General features: G+C 46.6%; 2 long non-coding RNA genes across 2 annotated transcripts; both read left to right on the top strand.

The window, feature by feature from the left end:
• Positions 1–10,031: 10,031 nt before the first annotated feature.
• LOC115660452 lies at positions 10,032–11,854 on the top strand. Its single transcript, XR_004002824.1, has 4 exons — positions 10,032–10,261; positions 10,493–10,605; positions 10,781–10,995; positions 11,096–11,854. It is a non-coding gene; the product is annotated as an uncharacterized LOC115660452 (long non-coding RNA).
• Positions 11,855–11,982: 128 nt separating this feature from the next.
• Positions 11,983–13,647, top strand: LOC115660453. Its single transcript, XR_004002825.1, has 4 exons — positions 11,983–12,090; positions 12,281–12,365; positions 12,588–12,703; positions 13,082–13,647. It is a non-coding gene; the product is annotated as an uncharacterized LOC115660453 (long non-coding RNA).
• Positions 13,648–15,151: the final 1,504 nt, after the last annotated feature.

Raw genomic sequence — 15,151 nt, 5'->3', positions numbered from 1 at the left:
CGTGCAGCGCCCTGCACCGGGAGGGTGTTAAGCACAGATCCTCAAAGGTATTTAGGCACCTAATGCCCAGAGAAATCGATGGGAGTTAGGCACCTATAACCTTAGAGGATTTGGGCCTGAATGCTTGAGAGCAGGCTTCGCCTGTCTGGCACAGGTTCTGCTTTGGAGTGACAATGGTGCAGTGATATTACCACTGTAATTAAGGCTGGTTTGCTATTCGCATTCTCTCTCTTACTGACATAGCTCAGGCTGTGACTGTGGAGTCATTTTGTTCCTTTTCCAGCAATTTTATGAAACGTCATTGACATTTGTTCAATTGCACTTTTCTTTGTTAGAGAACAGACGTCAACGGGCTCTGAGTGCTAAATTGCTAATATTTCCTGTGTGCAAATAAACATTGAAAAAAACCTATTGGGTTAATTCTCTGATCAGCAAATACAGTAGAAGTAAAAAGAAGAAATGTTTGTGACTTCCCCCTAAAGGCTTTGTTCAAGCAGTAATCTATTGGGAGTAGGAGGATGAGGATACAGGCCTCATAGGGGACTTCAGTGGGATCCACCCCCCAGGACCAAGTTTTGAAAATGCGGCAAGTTGGCACCAGGGGTGGCAGGTTTGTATAATTTTCGGGTGGTGCCCAGAATGGATTCAAGTTCCGCCTACACCCCTGCCTTGTAAGCTGATATATATTTTTTAAAATAATGTAAAAATGTGAGGGTTGTGAGGATGAGGGGGTCTGGAGTGTGGGCAGGACTCAAGGTGTGGGGGGTGAGGGCTCTGGGGAAATGAGGATGACAGATGGGGGACCCTGTGCTGGTGGAGGGTCCCGCCGGAAAAGGGAAGGGTCCATCTGAGGCAGAAGGGCAGGATCAGCCTGCCCTGGCACTAGAGGTGGGGTGGCGCTAGGACCCTGTGGTGGCAGTTGATGCCAGGAGCAGACAGAGCAGAGGGGATGGGGCAGGAGCAGCTGCTGATGGACAGACAAAACCGTCTCAGAGGTGATGCTCCAAGTGAATATGCAGCCAGAGCTGAAGCTTAGATATAGACTTTAGGGCGATGTCTAACTAACCCCTCTGAGCAGCCGCCGCTGCTTGTCAGGCTCCTGTTGGTGTACCAACGACGGCCCAAAAGCAGAGCTCAGGGGCAGGGGAAACTGACTCCTGGAGTTTTGGGCACTAAGGTAAATGGATTCAAATATCTGAGCAAACATCCTGGAATTATAGATCTTTCTCCTTTCCCTCCAAGCCTTAGACCTGAATGCACAATGGGTGAAATCCTGACCTCATTGATGTCTGTTGGAATTTTTGCCTGGCATTCACTCCACAACATTTGAGAGAGTAAAGTGGCTCTGGACAAGTCAGGTTTATAAACTCTGTACAGACAGCCGGATCCTACCCATGTGCACACTGGCCCTGGTTCCCAGCATGCAAGGGAGATCAGGGATGCCATATATAGATGCAGCTTGGCACAGCAGGGAGGCAAAGGATGACATCTGCCTGCGCCAAGGGCACCGTCACACCCTCTCCAGCTGCTGGAGGAGCTCCTGAGGGAACATTGGCACATACCCAGGGGCTATATAGCTTTGGGAGGGTGTTCATTCCTGTGACAAGTCACACATTCAAGAGTTTTAACAGGGCAACTCCACTGGGTTAAAACCTTTTTAGGCTGTGGAGGATGGCGGCTGAGTTGTAATACAGTTATTGTGCGATTCCTTTTTCTTACCTGTCCACACATCTTTTATCAGCAGTACTCAGTCACTCTTAAACCACAGCTACATTTGGTTTGGGGAAGTGGGGGGGTGGGGACATGCACCCATTTTTTTTTTAACCATTCTTTGTCAGCAGTGCTAACTGCACTTAGTGGCTATCAGGGAGCACTAGTCGCTACTAAGTCTGAAACTGGTCAAGGCTGCGAAGTGGGGGGCTAGGAAGGGCCTTTTAATCACAGGGTGGTGGCAGCTGCCTGTATTGGTGCTTGAATTGCATTCATATTTTTGCACGTCAAGCAAGCTGCAAAGACATTTATTTGTGTTGTGAGGTCCGCTACATTTGGAGATAATGATGGGGTCTGTAAGCACATCACACTAGCTGCACTTTCCCCATTCTTGGGACTTTGGCTCTTTTGCAAACCATGTGGGAGGGGCAGTGGGTGTGGGACAGACAGAAAAGCATTTGCAGTAAGATACAGTATTGCCAACCCCAAATACTCAACAATCATGAGTCCTGCTCACCACAAATCATGAGATTGGCTTTAAAACAATGAGATTATGTACAAGCTAGTAAACTTTGTGTTGTTTTTATTTGCCTTCTGCTTTTTGAGTCTTTAGGGTGCACTGGGGTCACATGACAGCCAGAAACTTACTTTTTCTTTAAGAATGCAGGCTGAACTCAACACTGATCCTCTTGCCTCCAGAAGCTGGGTCGGTAAGGAAAATAATTTTCATGACATTCATGTCAAACTAGTTACATCATTCCAATGCATGTGCTATGGATTCTGGGCCCCAATTCTGAGCCTGAAAACACCTTATGTTCATCATGGCTGGGAAAGAGGAACCTCACACAGGTCAAGGAAATGATAACATTTAATACAAGGACTAACTGGAATATGTAAGGTTTTGGGTGCTAGTGGAGGGTGTGGTCCTGGGAATCCAGCAGACCCCTCCTGGTCAGGGGCAGCGAATTAGCAGATGGACCCTAAAACTTTTTTGGCCACCAGTTTTATCAGTCTCTCCATTAGGGAATGCCTCCTCCCCTATACCAGCACTCCCAGCTATCTTCGAGACATCACTGACTTCCTGAGGAAACGACAATCCTTTGGTGATCTTCCAGAAGACACCATCCTCGCCACTATGGATGCAGAAACCCTCTATGCCAACATTCCACACAAAGATGGACTACAAGCCATCAGAAACAGCATAATACCATCATGGAAAATCTGGTGGCTGAACTTTGCGACTTTGTCCTCAACCACAACTATTTCAAATTTGGGGACAATATATACCTTCAAGTCAGTGGCATTGCTATGGGTACCTGCATGGCCCCACAATATGCCAACATTTTTATGACTGACTTAGAACAAACGCTTCCTCAGCTCTCATCCCCTGACGCCCCTACTCTACTTGCGCTACACTGATGACATCTTCATCATCTGGACCCATAGGAAGAAGGCCCTTAAGGAATTCCACAAAGATTTCAATGATTTCCACCCTACCATCAACCTCATCCTGGACCAGTCCACACAAGAGATCCACTTCCTTGACCATTGCTTATTTAGCACTCTAAACACCACCTTATACCGGAAACCTACTGACCACTACACTTACCTGCATGCCTCCAGCTTTCATCCAGACCACATCACATGATCCATTGTCTACAGCCAAGCTCTAAGATACAACTGCATTTGCTCCGATCCCTCAGACAGAGACAAACACCTACAGAATCTCTATCAAGTGTTCTTAAAACGGCAATACCCACTTGGTGAAGAGAAGAAACAGATTGATGGAGCCAGAAGGGTACCAAGAAGTTACCTACTACAAGATAGGCCCAGTAAAGAAAGTAATAGAACGCCACTAGCTGACACCTACAGCCCCCAACTAAAACCTCTCCAGCGCATTAGCAAGGAACTACAACCTGTTCTGAAGGACGATCCCTCACTCTGACAGACCTTGGGGGGCAGGCCAATTCTCGCCAACAGACAGCCCCCCCATTCTGAAGCAAATACTCACCAGCAACTACACACAACACAACAAAAACACCAACCCAAGAACCAAACGCTGCTACCAACCCTGGTGCCAACTCTGTCCACATACCTATTCAAGGGACACCATCACTGCTCCTGAATCCTTCTGTCCATGCCAATAACCAGGTGCTACAGAGTTCTACTCCGTCTGTCTCTGCTGTCTCTGGGGTGCTGCTCCTGCCCTTCTAGCAGAATGGTTTCCCTCCAGGAAGCTGAAGGCCCTGCCATTTCAGAGACAAGGGTAGCATTAACCAAGAAATCTTCCCCCTTATTGTAATTTGCTGAAGGAGGCCACAATATTGATACTTTTCAGCATTCCAGGAATGTGACTGTTAGATCATCCTTGGTTCCCAGGCAGCTTTCGCAGCCCATGAGGAAGGAGCAGAGGCTACTGGTAGTTAGATATGTGTACTAAGGTTTTTAAAAATTTAGAATTTTCATAGACTCTCTGGGGGCAGGAGAGTGGCAGTTCATTCCAGGGGCAATGCTACCAGCTTACAATTTCTTCCTTAAAGGCCAGCCAACATTTGGAGAAAACAGAGGTTGTCAAGGTACAAGCATGGAACAGGGACATGGCTTTCCAATGCGGTGGAGGAGATCTGGCACTCTGTGCCAGAGAGATGTTTCTGCAAATGGTCACCCCTCTACATGTCACTGAACGGAGGGGTTTGATTGGCTGTGAGGGTGAGTTAAGCAGATATGTACATCAAGACCCAACTTCAGCTTCTGCTACACCACAAAATTTGTTGAAATGTGCTTACAGGACTGGGAGGCAAATCGACTGGAAACTGACTATATCCTCATCAAGCACATGGAGTTGCCCTGCAAAGGAAAATGTGAACTATGACCACCACCTGCCCCAGCATCACCAGAAAATCCTGCCTCTGTGTCTGCCTAACACCAGGGAAAAGCACAGGGAAAGAAAGACACTGCCCCTTTGTACGATTCGCTGGAGTTTCAGAGCACCACAAGCCCCTCACCTCTCCCGAGCAAAGGAACATCAGTGTGTTTATCCAGCTGCCAGACCGGCTTCCCTACGCATCCTCATTTCTGAACCTGTGCAGCATGGCTCAGTGCGGGGATAGGCCAGACCCCAGGGACAGGGAGAGTAGAATTTTGAAATCTCCCAGGGGACAGCAGACTGCTGGGACTAACTTTATCCTCAGATAACTAGTGTCCCCTTCCCCTCCCTGGACCTAACCCCCAGACTACAGCCCTGTTCGGTGCAGCTCCTCTTTGTAAGCGGGTAGTGAGATTGGAGCGAGGGGAAGAGCAGCACTGAAACTGAAGGGACAAAGAAAACAGCTATTAGACAAACAACTGTACATTTTCTACAATGGTTCTACTCTTAATGGGAAGAGTTTTAACCCCCCCCCTCCGCCTTTGCCCAGTCTGTGCAGCCCCAGGACTGTCACTGCCAGTGTGCTGGCTGAGAAATGCCCAGACGGGGGGCACAAAGTTGGGGAGGATGTGTTCTCCAGCCACACACTGATCGGCAGCACCCATGCGTGGTCACAGCTGCTCGGTAGTTGGAAGAGAGTTTCACATCTCTGAAGAAAGCAAACAACTGACACAGGAACCTACACATGTGAGGGGGGGGGATCACAGCAAGGAACCTGTCTGGGACAGAAACTGGAACCCAAGGGACCATCACTGGGCAATGCCAGCCATTTGCTACCTGCCCAGTGTTGTAAGCCCCAAGTAACAAGGGTTAGAGGATGAGTCCACTGAGCACCATGTCAGAGCTCAGCCTCTGCACCTTCCTAGTCTCCCTGAGCTTCAGCCACCTCTGAGAACTGGAGAAGAGTTAAAGGTGCTAAGAGCTGCTGGCTGCAGTTCAACCATTACAGGCTGACACCTGTCAAAAGTGCTAGAACCAAAATCTGGTACAGTTCTGAGTGTGTTTTATTGTTTTCCTTGAGAGTTTAAACAGTTATTTTTATTTTTTCCTCCTTTTATCCACCCCTTCTTTTGTCCATTCTTCCCTCTTCCTTTCTGGAGTTTGTTCATGCAACAGTCATCAGGTCCTCCAGTGACTCATTGCTTTTCAGCAAGAAGGATTTTGGTAACGATATAAATATGCCCCATGCATCAACCTCAGTGTCCAATATTTCCATAAATTGGTCATAAGGAACACTGGGGCACATTTTGAACTGGTAAAAGTGGTGTTCTGCTTACTTCTATCTTCTTTCCTGCTTATGTTTTATGGAATGATGTTTCTGAGGGAGTTAATAAGAGACAGTTGAGAGATCTGTCTTTCCATCTCCCTTCCCTTCAGCTCTCATTAACCTCCCCTCTACAACATAGCTAAACAACTATTTCCTCTCTACTTCCTATTGACACATCTCTACATCTCACAGACAGACATTGTCCTTACACCATCACAGACTGAACCCAAAGCACCCAGCGAAGTACAAATTGTTGCAGTGGAATTAGTTTGCAGTGCTGACTCTTTGCTCACTGGCAAACTCTACAAACCCAGCCTCCTGAAAGCTTCAGGCCAGCAGGGTTGGGACTTGATGCTGACTGGACAGCAAGAGCGTCTCCAAGTGGAAATGAATGGGAGTTCATCCTGACCCCTAGGGCAGGAGCAACAACAGAGCAGGGAGTTCAAGGCAACCCAAGTTACAGGGGTGGGGTGGGGGGGCCTCTCCAGCCTTGTTTGTGAGTGACCCCAACACTACAGCAGAACAGAAAGGGAGACCATTTGGGTCTTTGTTTTACAAACTCATCTGCTGGGAAAACCAAAGCCACATCTGGGGTGGTTTAGATATGGGGGTTGTAGCAGAAAGAGCCTGAAAGACAGAGCGTGGTACTGGATGAGGCCTGAACCAAACATCAGCCAGAGTCAGGCCATGCTTACAATGTCACTGTGCAGTACGTGAACTTGGTAAGAATGTGGCAGGTGTTGCTAAAACAGATACTCCTAATAAATACTAGGCACTAGCTAGTCACTAAACACAGTCCAGAAGAGTAGTACAAGAATACCCTGCTACAGAGTTATAGAATAAATATGCTCCTCGAAGATGGTGCAGGGACACACTGACCCCTCCTAGGGTTTGAGCCAACATGTCCAGATTGTAGGGTGTTAACTAAGCATGTGAGAGGGGCAATACACAACTTGTTTGTATGAGGGTAAAAAGAGGGGTCACAGAAAGTACATCTGGCCAAGGGGGGAGCGGAAAGTCCCACTGCTGACTGAGCAGGTCCATTCTCATGAGTGTACATGTCCTAATGTCCATGCAGAGTCTATAAGGTGCTAGTACAAGTGCTTTTTGTCAGCAACAAACCTGGCCAAGCGCCTTTGACACCGAATGAGTCTGTCACCTTTTGGGCAGTTTGACTGAGGTCTGCAGGGCCAGCTACCTGGCTAGAGCCAGGAAAACATATGGGCCCACACAGCCAATAACAGGTGTCCTTTTATCAGAGCCCCCCAGCGATCATGGAAAGGTGGAGTGATGGTTCTGGTATCTGCCCATCTCCAGCTAACACTGAAACCCCTGCACAGGAGGCGCTGGCTGTCAGTCCACGGGTGGGTCTGCAGCGATCAGCCTAGAACACAAGATGGAGCACAGCACGGTGCCATGAAACACAGCCAACAGAGTTAGTCCTGAGAGAGGTTGGGCACCTGCAGGTAGGGTGACCAGACAACGAGTGAGAAAAATCAGGACAGGGTGTGGGGGAGTAATAGGAACTTATATAAGAGACCCAACAATCAGGACTTTCCCTATAAAAATCGGGAGATCTGGTCACCCCACCTGCAGCTCCCACTGGTTTCAGAGGGAGATGCAGGAACTCAGCACTGCTCAGAACTGGCCCATTGTGATGGAAGTGGAACATTCCACTGTAGGGGTGGTGACCTAGACAGAGAGGTAGAGACAGGTGAGTAGGGTGACCAGACAGCAAGTGTGAAGAATCGGACAGGGGGTAGGGGGGATAAATAGGAGCCTATATAAGAAAAAGACCCAAAAATCAGGATTGTCCTGATTTTATAGGGATATTGGGTCACCCTATAGGTCAGGGCTGCATAAGGGAAAGAAGCCGTTCATGACCCTGGAACTCACTGTCACAAACAGCCCCAGCTGGTGACTTCAGATCTGGAGTGTAATTTGACTCATTTGAGAGTTTAGAGTCAGCCAGAGCCTTCCCCCTACAGCTCCCCGGGGGGGGGGGGGGAAGGGGCATGAAACAGGTCACTTTGCCCAAGTGACAAGGTGATGATGATGATCTGTGACTGTTATAATGCAGTGATTGTTGAGTCAGCCCCCAGGGGCTGCAGCATTTCACACCAGGCTGTGGCCCAGAGCACATGGCTGCTGCCTGTGGATCTGAGTACAGGGATCAGGGCCTTCTGGGACCAACCTGATTCCATTGCTAAAGAAGGGAACATGAGACACAGAAGGATGAAGGAAACAAGGCAGGGAGGGATGAGGTATTGATAAGGGAGGAGAGGGTGTGGGGAGGGGAAAAAAACAAAGAAGTTAGTGAGAAACACCATGGAACTAAGGGGAATGAGAGAAGAGAGAGAAAAAAAAAAGAGAGGAGTGGGCAAAGAGGCTAGAAGAAAAAAGAGAAAGGAGAAGCACAGAAGTGGATGGGGGTAAGAACCCAGATGGATTTCTTTAGCATCAGGTAGAATCGCAATTGCCTTTGTCAGGATATGCTCAAAGCAGCCAGTTGTAACTACTAGGAGTTAACAGTGCAGGTATTTGTACAATTCAAAATGGAAAGGTTACAACTGGCCATAGCCGAGAGCTGGCATCAGCTTGGTTCTTACCTTTCAGGTCCAGCTGCGACGAAATCTCTTATTTCTGTTGATTTGATCACTGCAGCTTATCTGTCAGAAGTAGCAAGAGAACCTGTTCTTATCAAGAGGTAAGGAATGCACCTTCTCCTAGCAATGGAGTGGAAACTAACCAATCTGAGTGTACTTTCAGGTGAAGGAAGTGAATTTATCCTTTGCTGTCAAAGGCTACAAGCAGTTTCAGAAGAATAAAGCAAGATACATAACCAAAGCTTCTGAGAGGTTACAGAAATATTTACTTGTTCTAGTCAAGAATAAGGAAACCACTTATACCTACTAGATTTTAACAGTACAGCTGTTTGTATGGAGAGAAAGAAAAACCAATCCAGCAATTCATCATGCAGAAGGTGTGTATTTATACTCCCTCTTACAAAATGAATCCAATGACAATTCATTTACATTTGTTGCCTGACAAAAATACAGTCTGTCGAACTTTGATCTTTGCAGAAGGTCATATTTCAAGATGAAAGGATGATAGATGGCTGTAGTTTACAGGAAGGAATTAGCTGATCTATCCTTTTAAAGGAGGTAAGAAATATGGGAATGGTGTATTGTAAGAGTCAATGGTTCTGGTCATACTTTCAGGTGGAAGAAATGTAAGTGATGAAAATTTCATCTGTAAAGATCATGAGAAGTTGCTGTACTGAATAAAGCAATAAACATGGGAGCTACCAACTACTCTCCTTTCATCTCAACAGGTAATTCTAACCAATGATGATGATCTCTGCTCCTTTTTCCTTCCCAGAGAAGGCCATTGGATGTTCCAAGGATGTAACAGGGAAGTTATTTCAAAGAACAAGTGCAACTAACCACAGTGTGAAGATGAGCATTGTGCCTGTTCTTATATTTGCAGAGAGGAGTTGTCCAGCTGATTCTATTTGTGCCTAATTGATCATTGTTGCTTATTTTTCAGATGTCAAGAAATGAGTGGAACTGATCATTTCTATCAAGAGGTAAGGAATGCACCTCCTCACAGCACAGGAGCAGGAATTAAAGGCTCTGTTTCTATTTGCAGGTGAAATGAAGGTCTTACCATTCAGAGGAGGATGATAAGAGGCTGCTGAATTTATGAAAAGTAGTCAGACAGGTAACAATACCTGGCCAGAGGGAAAAGCATTTTACTTCTAGTTCAGAAAAAGGCAAGCAGCCATTTATACGCTTCAGGTTTTAACAGGTGTAGCTGGCTGTACCGCTAAGAATCAAAGCCTTACAGTGGAACACAACTGACAAGTAGGTGAGCACTGAAAGGTCTCTAGAAGCCCAATGATCTGCATGCTAAGGAACCTTCTCCATAGCTGGCAATAAGTAATAATAAATAATTCTGTCAAATATTGATTGCAGGTTTTGCTCTTCTGAGATATGAACAGACCAGGTGGTCATTCCTACCAGGGAGAAGTGAGGCTCAATGGTGTGGCTGTCCTGGGCAAGGAGGTGAGAAATACCAGTCTCCAAACATCCATGTGTACATTAAGTGGTGTGGATTTTGCTTTCAGGGAGGAAAAAAAAAAAAACTGTGGATGACCTTACTTGTCATGGAGAATGTCAAAAGCAGACACAAGACAAAGTAACATGGAGTTGCCAGCTGCTCAATACGTGGAGGACTCCAATGACAAGATGCTGTTATTTCAAGGGGGGAAAAATACAGCAAACAAAAAATAGCCACTTCAAATATTTCAGCTAGTCGCAAATCTGAATCAAGTCAGCAGACCATCAGACATGGAGGTAAGCATTTAAGTTTCCCTGATTAACAAATGAATCTGATGCTAAAGCAACACTTGCAGACCAAATAGGTCACATTGCATCTCCAGATGCAAGGACACCAGAGGGCTGTTGTGTTCTAGAAGCAATTAATGCAAATCCAACTAGCTGAACCAGGCATGTCAGTTAGTAAAGAAATGTGCTTTTTCCCCTCTTAACATTCAACTGGAAATGAATAGATCCTCGTACTTTCAGATGAGAGAAATGCAGCCAATTTGAACGTTGAGGGTGTGAAAACTTCAGGAAGTTGCTAGAAGATCTGAGATATCTACAGAAAGGAAACAAGCATAACTCACTGCTACCAAGAGGTAAGAAACTCACCTCATAATGGAGAAATTGATGGATCTGGTTTCCCTTCAGGTGAAAGAAATGCAGCTTGTCCATCAGAAGTAGTAGGAACAGTTTCTCTTACTATCAAGAGTTAAGGAATTCACCATCTCCTAGCAATGGAGTGGAAACTAACCAATCTGGGTGTACTTTCAGGTGAAGGAAGTGAATCTATCCTTTGCTGTCAAAGGCTACAAGCAGTTTCAGAAGAATAAAGCAAGATACATAACCAAAGCGTCTGAGGTTACAGAAATATTCACTTGTTCCAATCAAGACTAAGGAAACCACCTATACCTACTAGATTTTGAACAGTACAGCTGATTGTATGGAGAGAAAGAGATAAACCAATCCAGCAATTCATCATGCAGAAAGTGAGTATTTATACTCCCTGTTACAAAATGAATCCAATGACAATTCATTTACATTTGTTGCCTGACAAAAATATGGTCTGTCAAACATTGATCTTTGCAGCAGGTCATATCTCGAGATGCAAGGATGACACGTGGCCATAGGTTTCAGGAAGGAATTGCTGATCCATTCTTTTAAGGAGGTAAGAAATACAATACATCATTCCCATAATAGTCAATGGTTCTGTCATACTTTCAGGTGGAAGGAAGGTAATTGATGAAATCTTCATCTCTCTAAAGAGCATGAGAAGTTGCTGTACTGAATAAAGCAATAAAAATGGGAGCTACCTGTTCAGATGAAAGGAAAGTAGTTGGTAATTCTAACCAATGATGATGATCTCTGCTCCTTTTTCCTTCCCAGAGAAGGCCATTGCTTGTCCTACAGGGATGTAACAGGGAAGTTATTTCAAAGAACAAGTGCAACTAACCAGTGTTAACAGGAGCATTGAGCCTGCTCTTACATTTGCAGAGAGGAGTTGTCCAGCTGATTCTATTTGTGCATAACTGATCAATTGCTTATTTTTCAGATGTCAAGAAATGAGTGGAACTGATCATTTCTATCAGGAGGTAAGGAACACACCTCCTCACAGCACAGGGGCAGGAATTAAAGGCTCTGTTTCTATTTGCAGGTGAAATGAAGGTCTTACCATTCAGAGAAGGATGATAAGAGGCTGCTGAATTTATGAAAAATAGTCAGACAGGTAACAATACCTGGCTAGAGGGAAAAGCATTTTACTTCTAGTTCAGAAAAAGTCAAGCAGCAATTTATACGCTTCAGGTTTTAACCAGTGCAGCTGGCTGTACCGCTAAGAATCAAAGCCTTGCGGTGGAACATGACTGACAAGTAGGTGAACACTGAAAGGTCTCTAGAAGCCCAATGATCTGGATGCTAAGGAACCTTCTCCACTGATGACTCTTCATAACTGGCAATGAGTAATAATAAATAATTCTGTCAAACATTGATTGCAGGTTTTGCTCTTCTGAGATATGAAGAGACCAGGTGATCATTCCTACCAGGGAGAAGTGAGGCTCAGTGGCGTGGCTGTCCCGGGCAAGGAGGTGAGAAATACCAGTCTCCAAACATCCATGTGTACATTTAAGTGGTGTGGATTTTGCTTTCAGGGAGAAAAACTGGATGACCTACTTGTCATGGGGAGAGTGTGAAAAGCAGACACAAGACAATGTAACATGGACTTGCCAGCTGCTCAATCCATTGAGGACTCCAATAACAAAATGCTGTTATTTCCAGGGGGAAAAAAAATACAGCAAACAAAAAAAGCCACTTCAAATAGTTCAGCCAGTAGCAAATCTGAATCAAGTCTGCAGACATGGAGGTAAGTATTTAAGTTTTCCTGGTTATCAAATGAATCTGATGCTAAAGCAACACTTGCAGACCAAATAAATAGGAAGGACACCAGAGGGCTGTTGTGTTCTAGAAGGAATTAATGCAAATCCAGCTAGTTGAACTGGGCATGTCAGTTGGTAAGAGACAAAAAAAAAAAAAAGCATATTTCTTTAACGTTCAAGTGGAAATGAATAGATCCTCGTACTTTCAGATGAGAGAAATGCAGCTGATTTGAACGTTGAGGGCGTGAAAACTTCAGGAAGTTGCTAGAAGATCTGGGATATCTACAGAAAGGAAACAAGCATAACTCCTCACTGCTGCCAAGAGGTAAGGAACTCCCCTCATAATGGAGAAATTGATGGATCTGGTTTCCCTTCAGGAGAAAGAAATGCAGCTGATCTGACCTCCTGGGGATTGAGGACTATAAGCAGTCATATTACTGAAGAACACACACACACACACACACGTTGCCAGACCTGCAAAAAGTTGCCTTCCTTGACTCGAATGGGAAGACAAACACTTATCACCTTCACGTCTCAAACCCACAATGCAGCAGACCATCACTGACAAGGAGGTGAGCATTTAGGATTCTCTTATTGCCAAATGGAACAGATCATGCAAACAAGTTACCTGTCACATGCTGATCTCTACAGCCACAGCTGTGCTTTCCAGGGACTCGTTTGTGAAGCTGATGTGTCTTTTCAGGAGAAGAGTTACAGATGCTCAGGATTTGAATACGGAGGAATAGGAATGGAGCTGAACAGATCCAACACCTGAAAGGACGATTGGATCTCAAAATATGAAACCAGGAAAAAGACCCTACATTCAATAAAGCAACAGGATTGGCTAAGGAGAGGTAAGCAGCATTTGGTGTCTAACAAGTGACCATAGCAATTTTGTAGCGCTGATTGTAACTTATGTTGTGCCAAAGGTTTGTTACAGCTGATCACGCATCTCAGGAGCTAAGAGGATGTGAGGGGGATGGCAGATGTCAGGGGATTCATCTTTATTAGGAGATGGTGAACCTGCTTGTCACATAATGTTCAAAAGTTGCTGCTGGGATGGAAGCAAAGAAGAAAGCCCTGGAGATGGGTTAGTGCTGGGACACAGACACTATCCTGGAGGGGCCTGGGGTATGTAACCATAGCAACCGGTCCTTTCCCCACTGTGGTCCTGGCTCACATGCACAGGGTGAAACCGATCGCCATGTTTGGGGTCAGGAAGGAATTTTCCTCCAGGGCAGATTGGCCAGAGCCTTGGAGGTTTTTCGCCTTCCTCTGGAGCATCGAGCAGGGACCAACCCTTAGGGACATTTAGGAAAAGACAGAAAATAAAATCCATCAGAGAGAACTTGTCTCCCTTTGTTGTTTGAATTTTCTATAAACCCGTCCTGTGCCCCATAGCCATGCCCATGCTCCCAACCTCACAGCAGGGCAGAGTCTCTCCCAGGTGCACTGCTCCCCCATTTGTGCCAGCATGGCCCCCATGTCACTCTCCCACTCCAGCAGGGACCCAGCACAGGAGAGATCAGCCCACCGTCCCAGAGAGGGAAAAGCTGTGTGCACGGCCCCCAGGGATAGGGAGAGGACATGGCCAGGTGCACCAGTCAAGGGGAAAGCAGGAAGCAGTGACACTTTTACCACGTTCCTCTCCCAGGATGCCCGGAGGGGCCAGAGCAAGGCCTTTGGTGGGCTACATCCAAGAGCTCCCGCTGCTCTGGTCATAAGAGCCCCTCAAAGAGCAGCTATGAAAGGGGAGGTCAGTGACCCCAGAGCAACTCTTCCATTGGCATGGTGGGGCCACTGCTTCCTGAGCTCCCGAACTGGTCTCACAGGCTAGCAGCAAATAGTCCCCCAGGGTGGGTTCAGCTCTGGCTGCTCCTTGCTCCAGAGGGGGCCATTGGGCATCCAGGAAGCTCTTGCCTTCAGCCAGCCCTTTCCCAGGAGGTGGGGGCCGGAAGCCTGGTGTCCTCTGCAGTCTGCTCCAGCTGTGCCCTCTTCTCTTCTAATCCCCCCTCCAAGTCTGGCACCTCTCAGGGCGGTGCTGGGCTGGCCTGAAAGAGCTCATTCCCCCTGTATTGCCCAGCACAGGTCTGTAGATCTCATTGCAGGCATTCTGGGAAATCAGATCTCCATGATCTGCCTCAGAGGGACGGGGAGCATGACCAGGGGACACAGGACAGGGTCAGTATTAGCAGCACATAGCTGGAGGCAATGAGAAGAGAGAGAGAGGGGCCAGCAACATGTTACTTCTGCATCCACTTCCTGCCCCTCCCCAATCAGCTTCCCAGCCACATGCTGAACCTAAACCACAGGGCAATGCCCAAAACGTTGTTGTGGGGTCTCAAACCTCTATAAACCCAGCCGCCTGAAAGCCACCAGGGCCCGATTCTCCCTGCAGGAGGACAGCATCTCCAAGGTGAAGACAATATAAGTGACTCGTACCTTGGGAAGGAGGTTGGGGAGAATGCGATATCCTGTGCAAAGATACCACGTGAACTGGTGTCACTCACAAACAGTGGTGCAGGAGGGGACCTAACACTAGAGAAGAGCAAAACGGGGAAGATAGTGGTCTTGCTTTTGCAACAATCTCCTCATTTCAGCTTCTATTTGGCTAAATGAACCTAAACCAAGGGTCGGGGGAGGAAGGTCAGATCAGGGTTTTATTTTCTTGTAACCCTTCCCCCTACCCCCACCACAAGATCATGGAGAGGTGGAGGGATGGTTCTGGCTCATCTCAGCCTGGCCCGAACACTGCACCACGGTCTGTACACAC

The sequence above is a fragment of the Gopherus evgoodei genome, chromosome 12 (genome assembly GCF_007399415.2).
Source record: "Gopherus evgoodei ecotype Sinaloan lineage chromosome 12, rGopEvg1_v1.p, whole genome shotgun sequence".
NCBI classification, from domain to species: Eukaryota; Metazoa; Chordata; order Testudines; family Testudinidae; genus Gopherus; species Gopherus evgoodei.
This window is presented reverse-complemented; position numbering and strand designations above follow the sequence as displayed.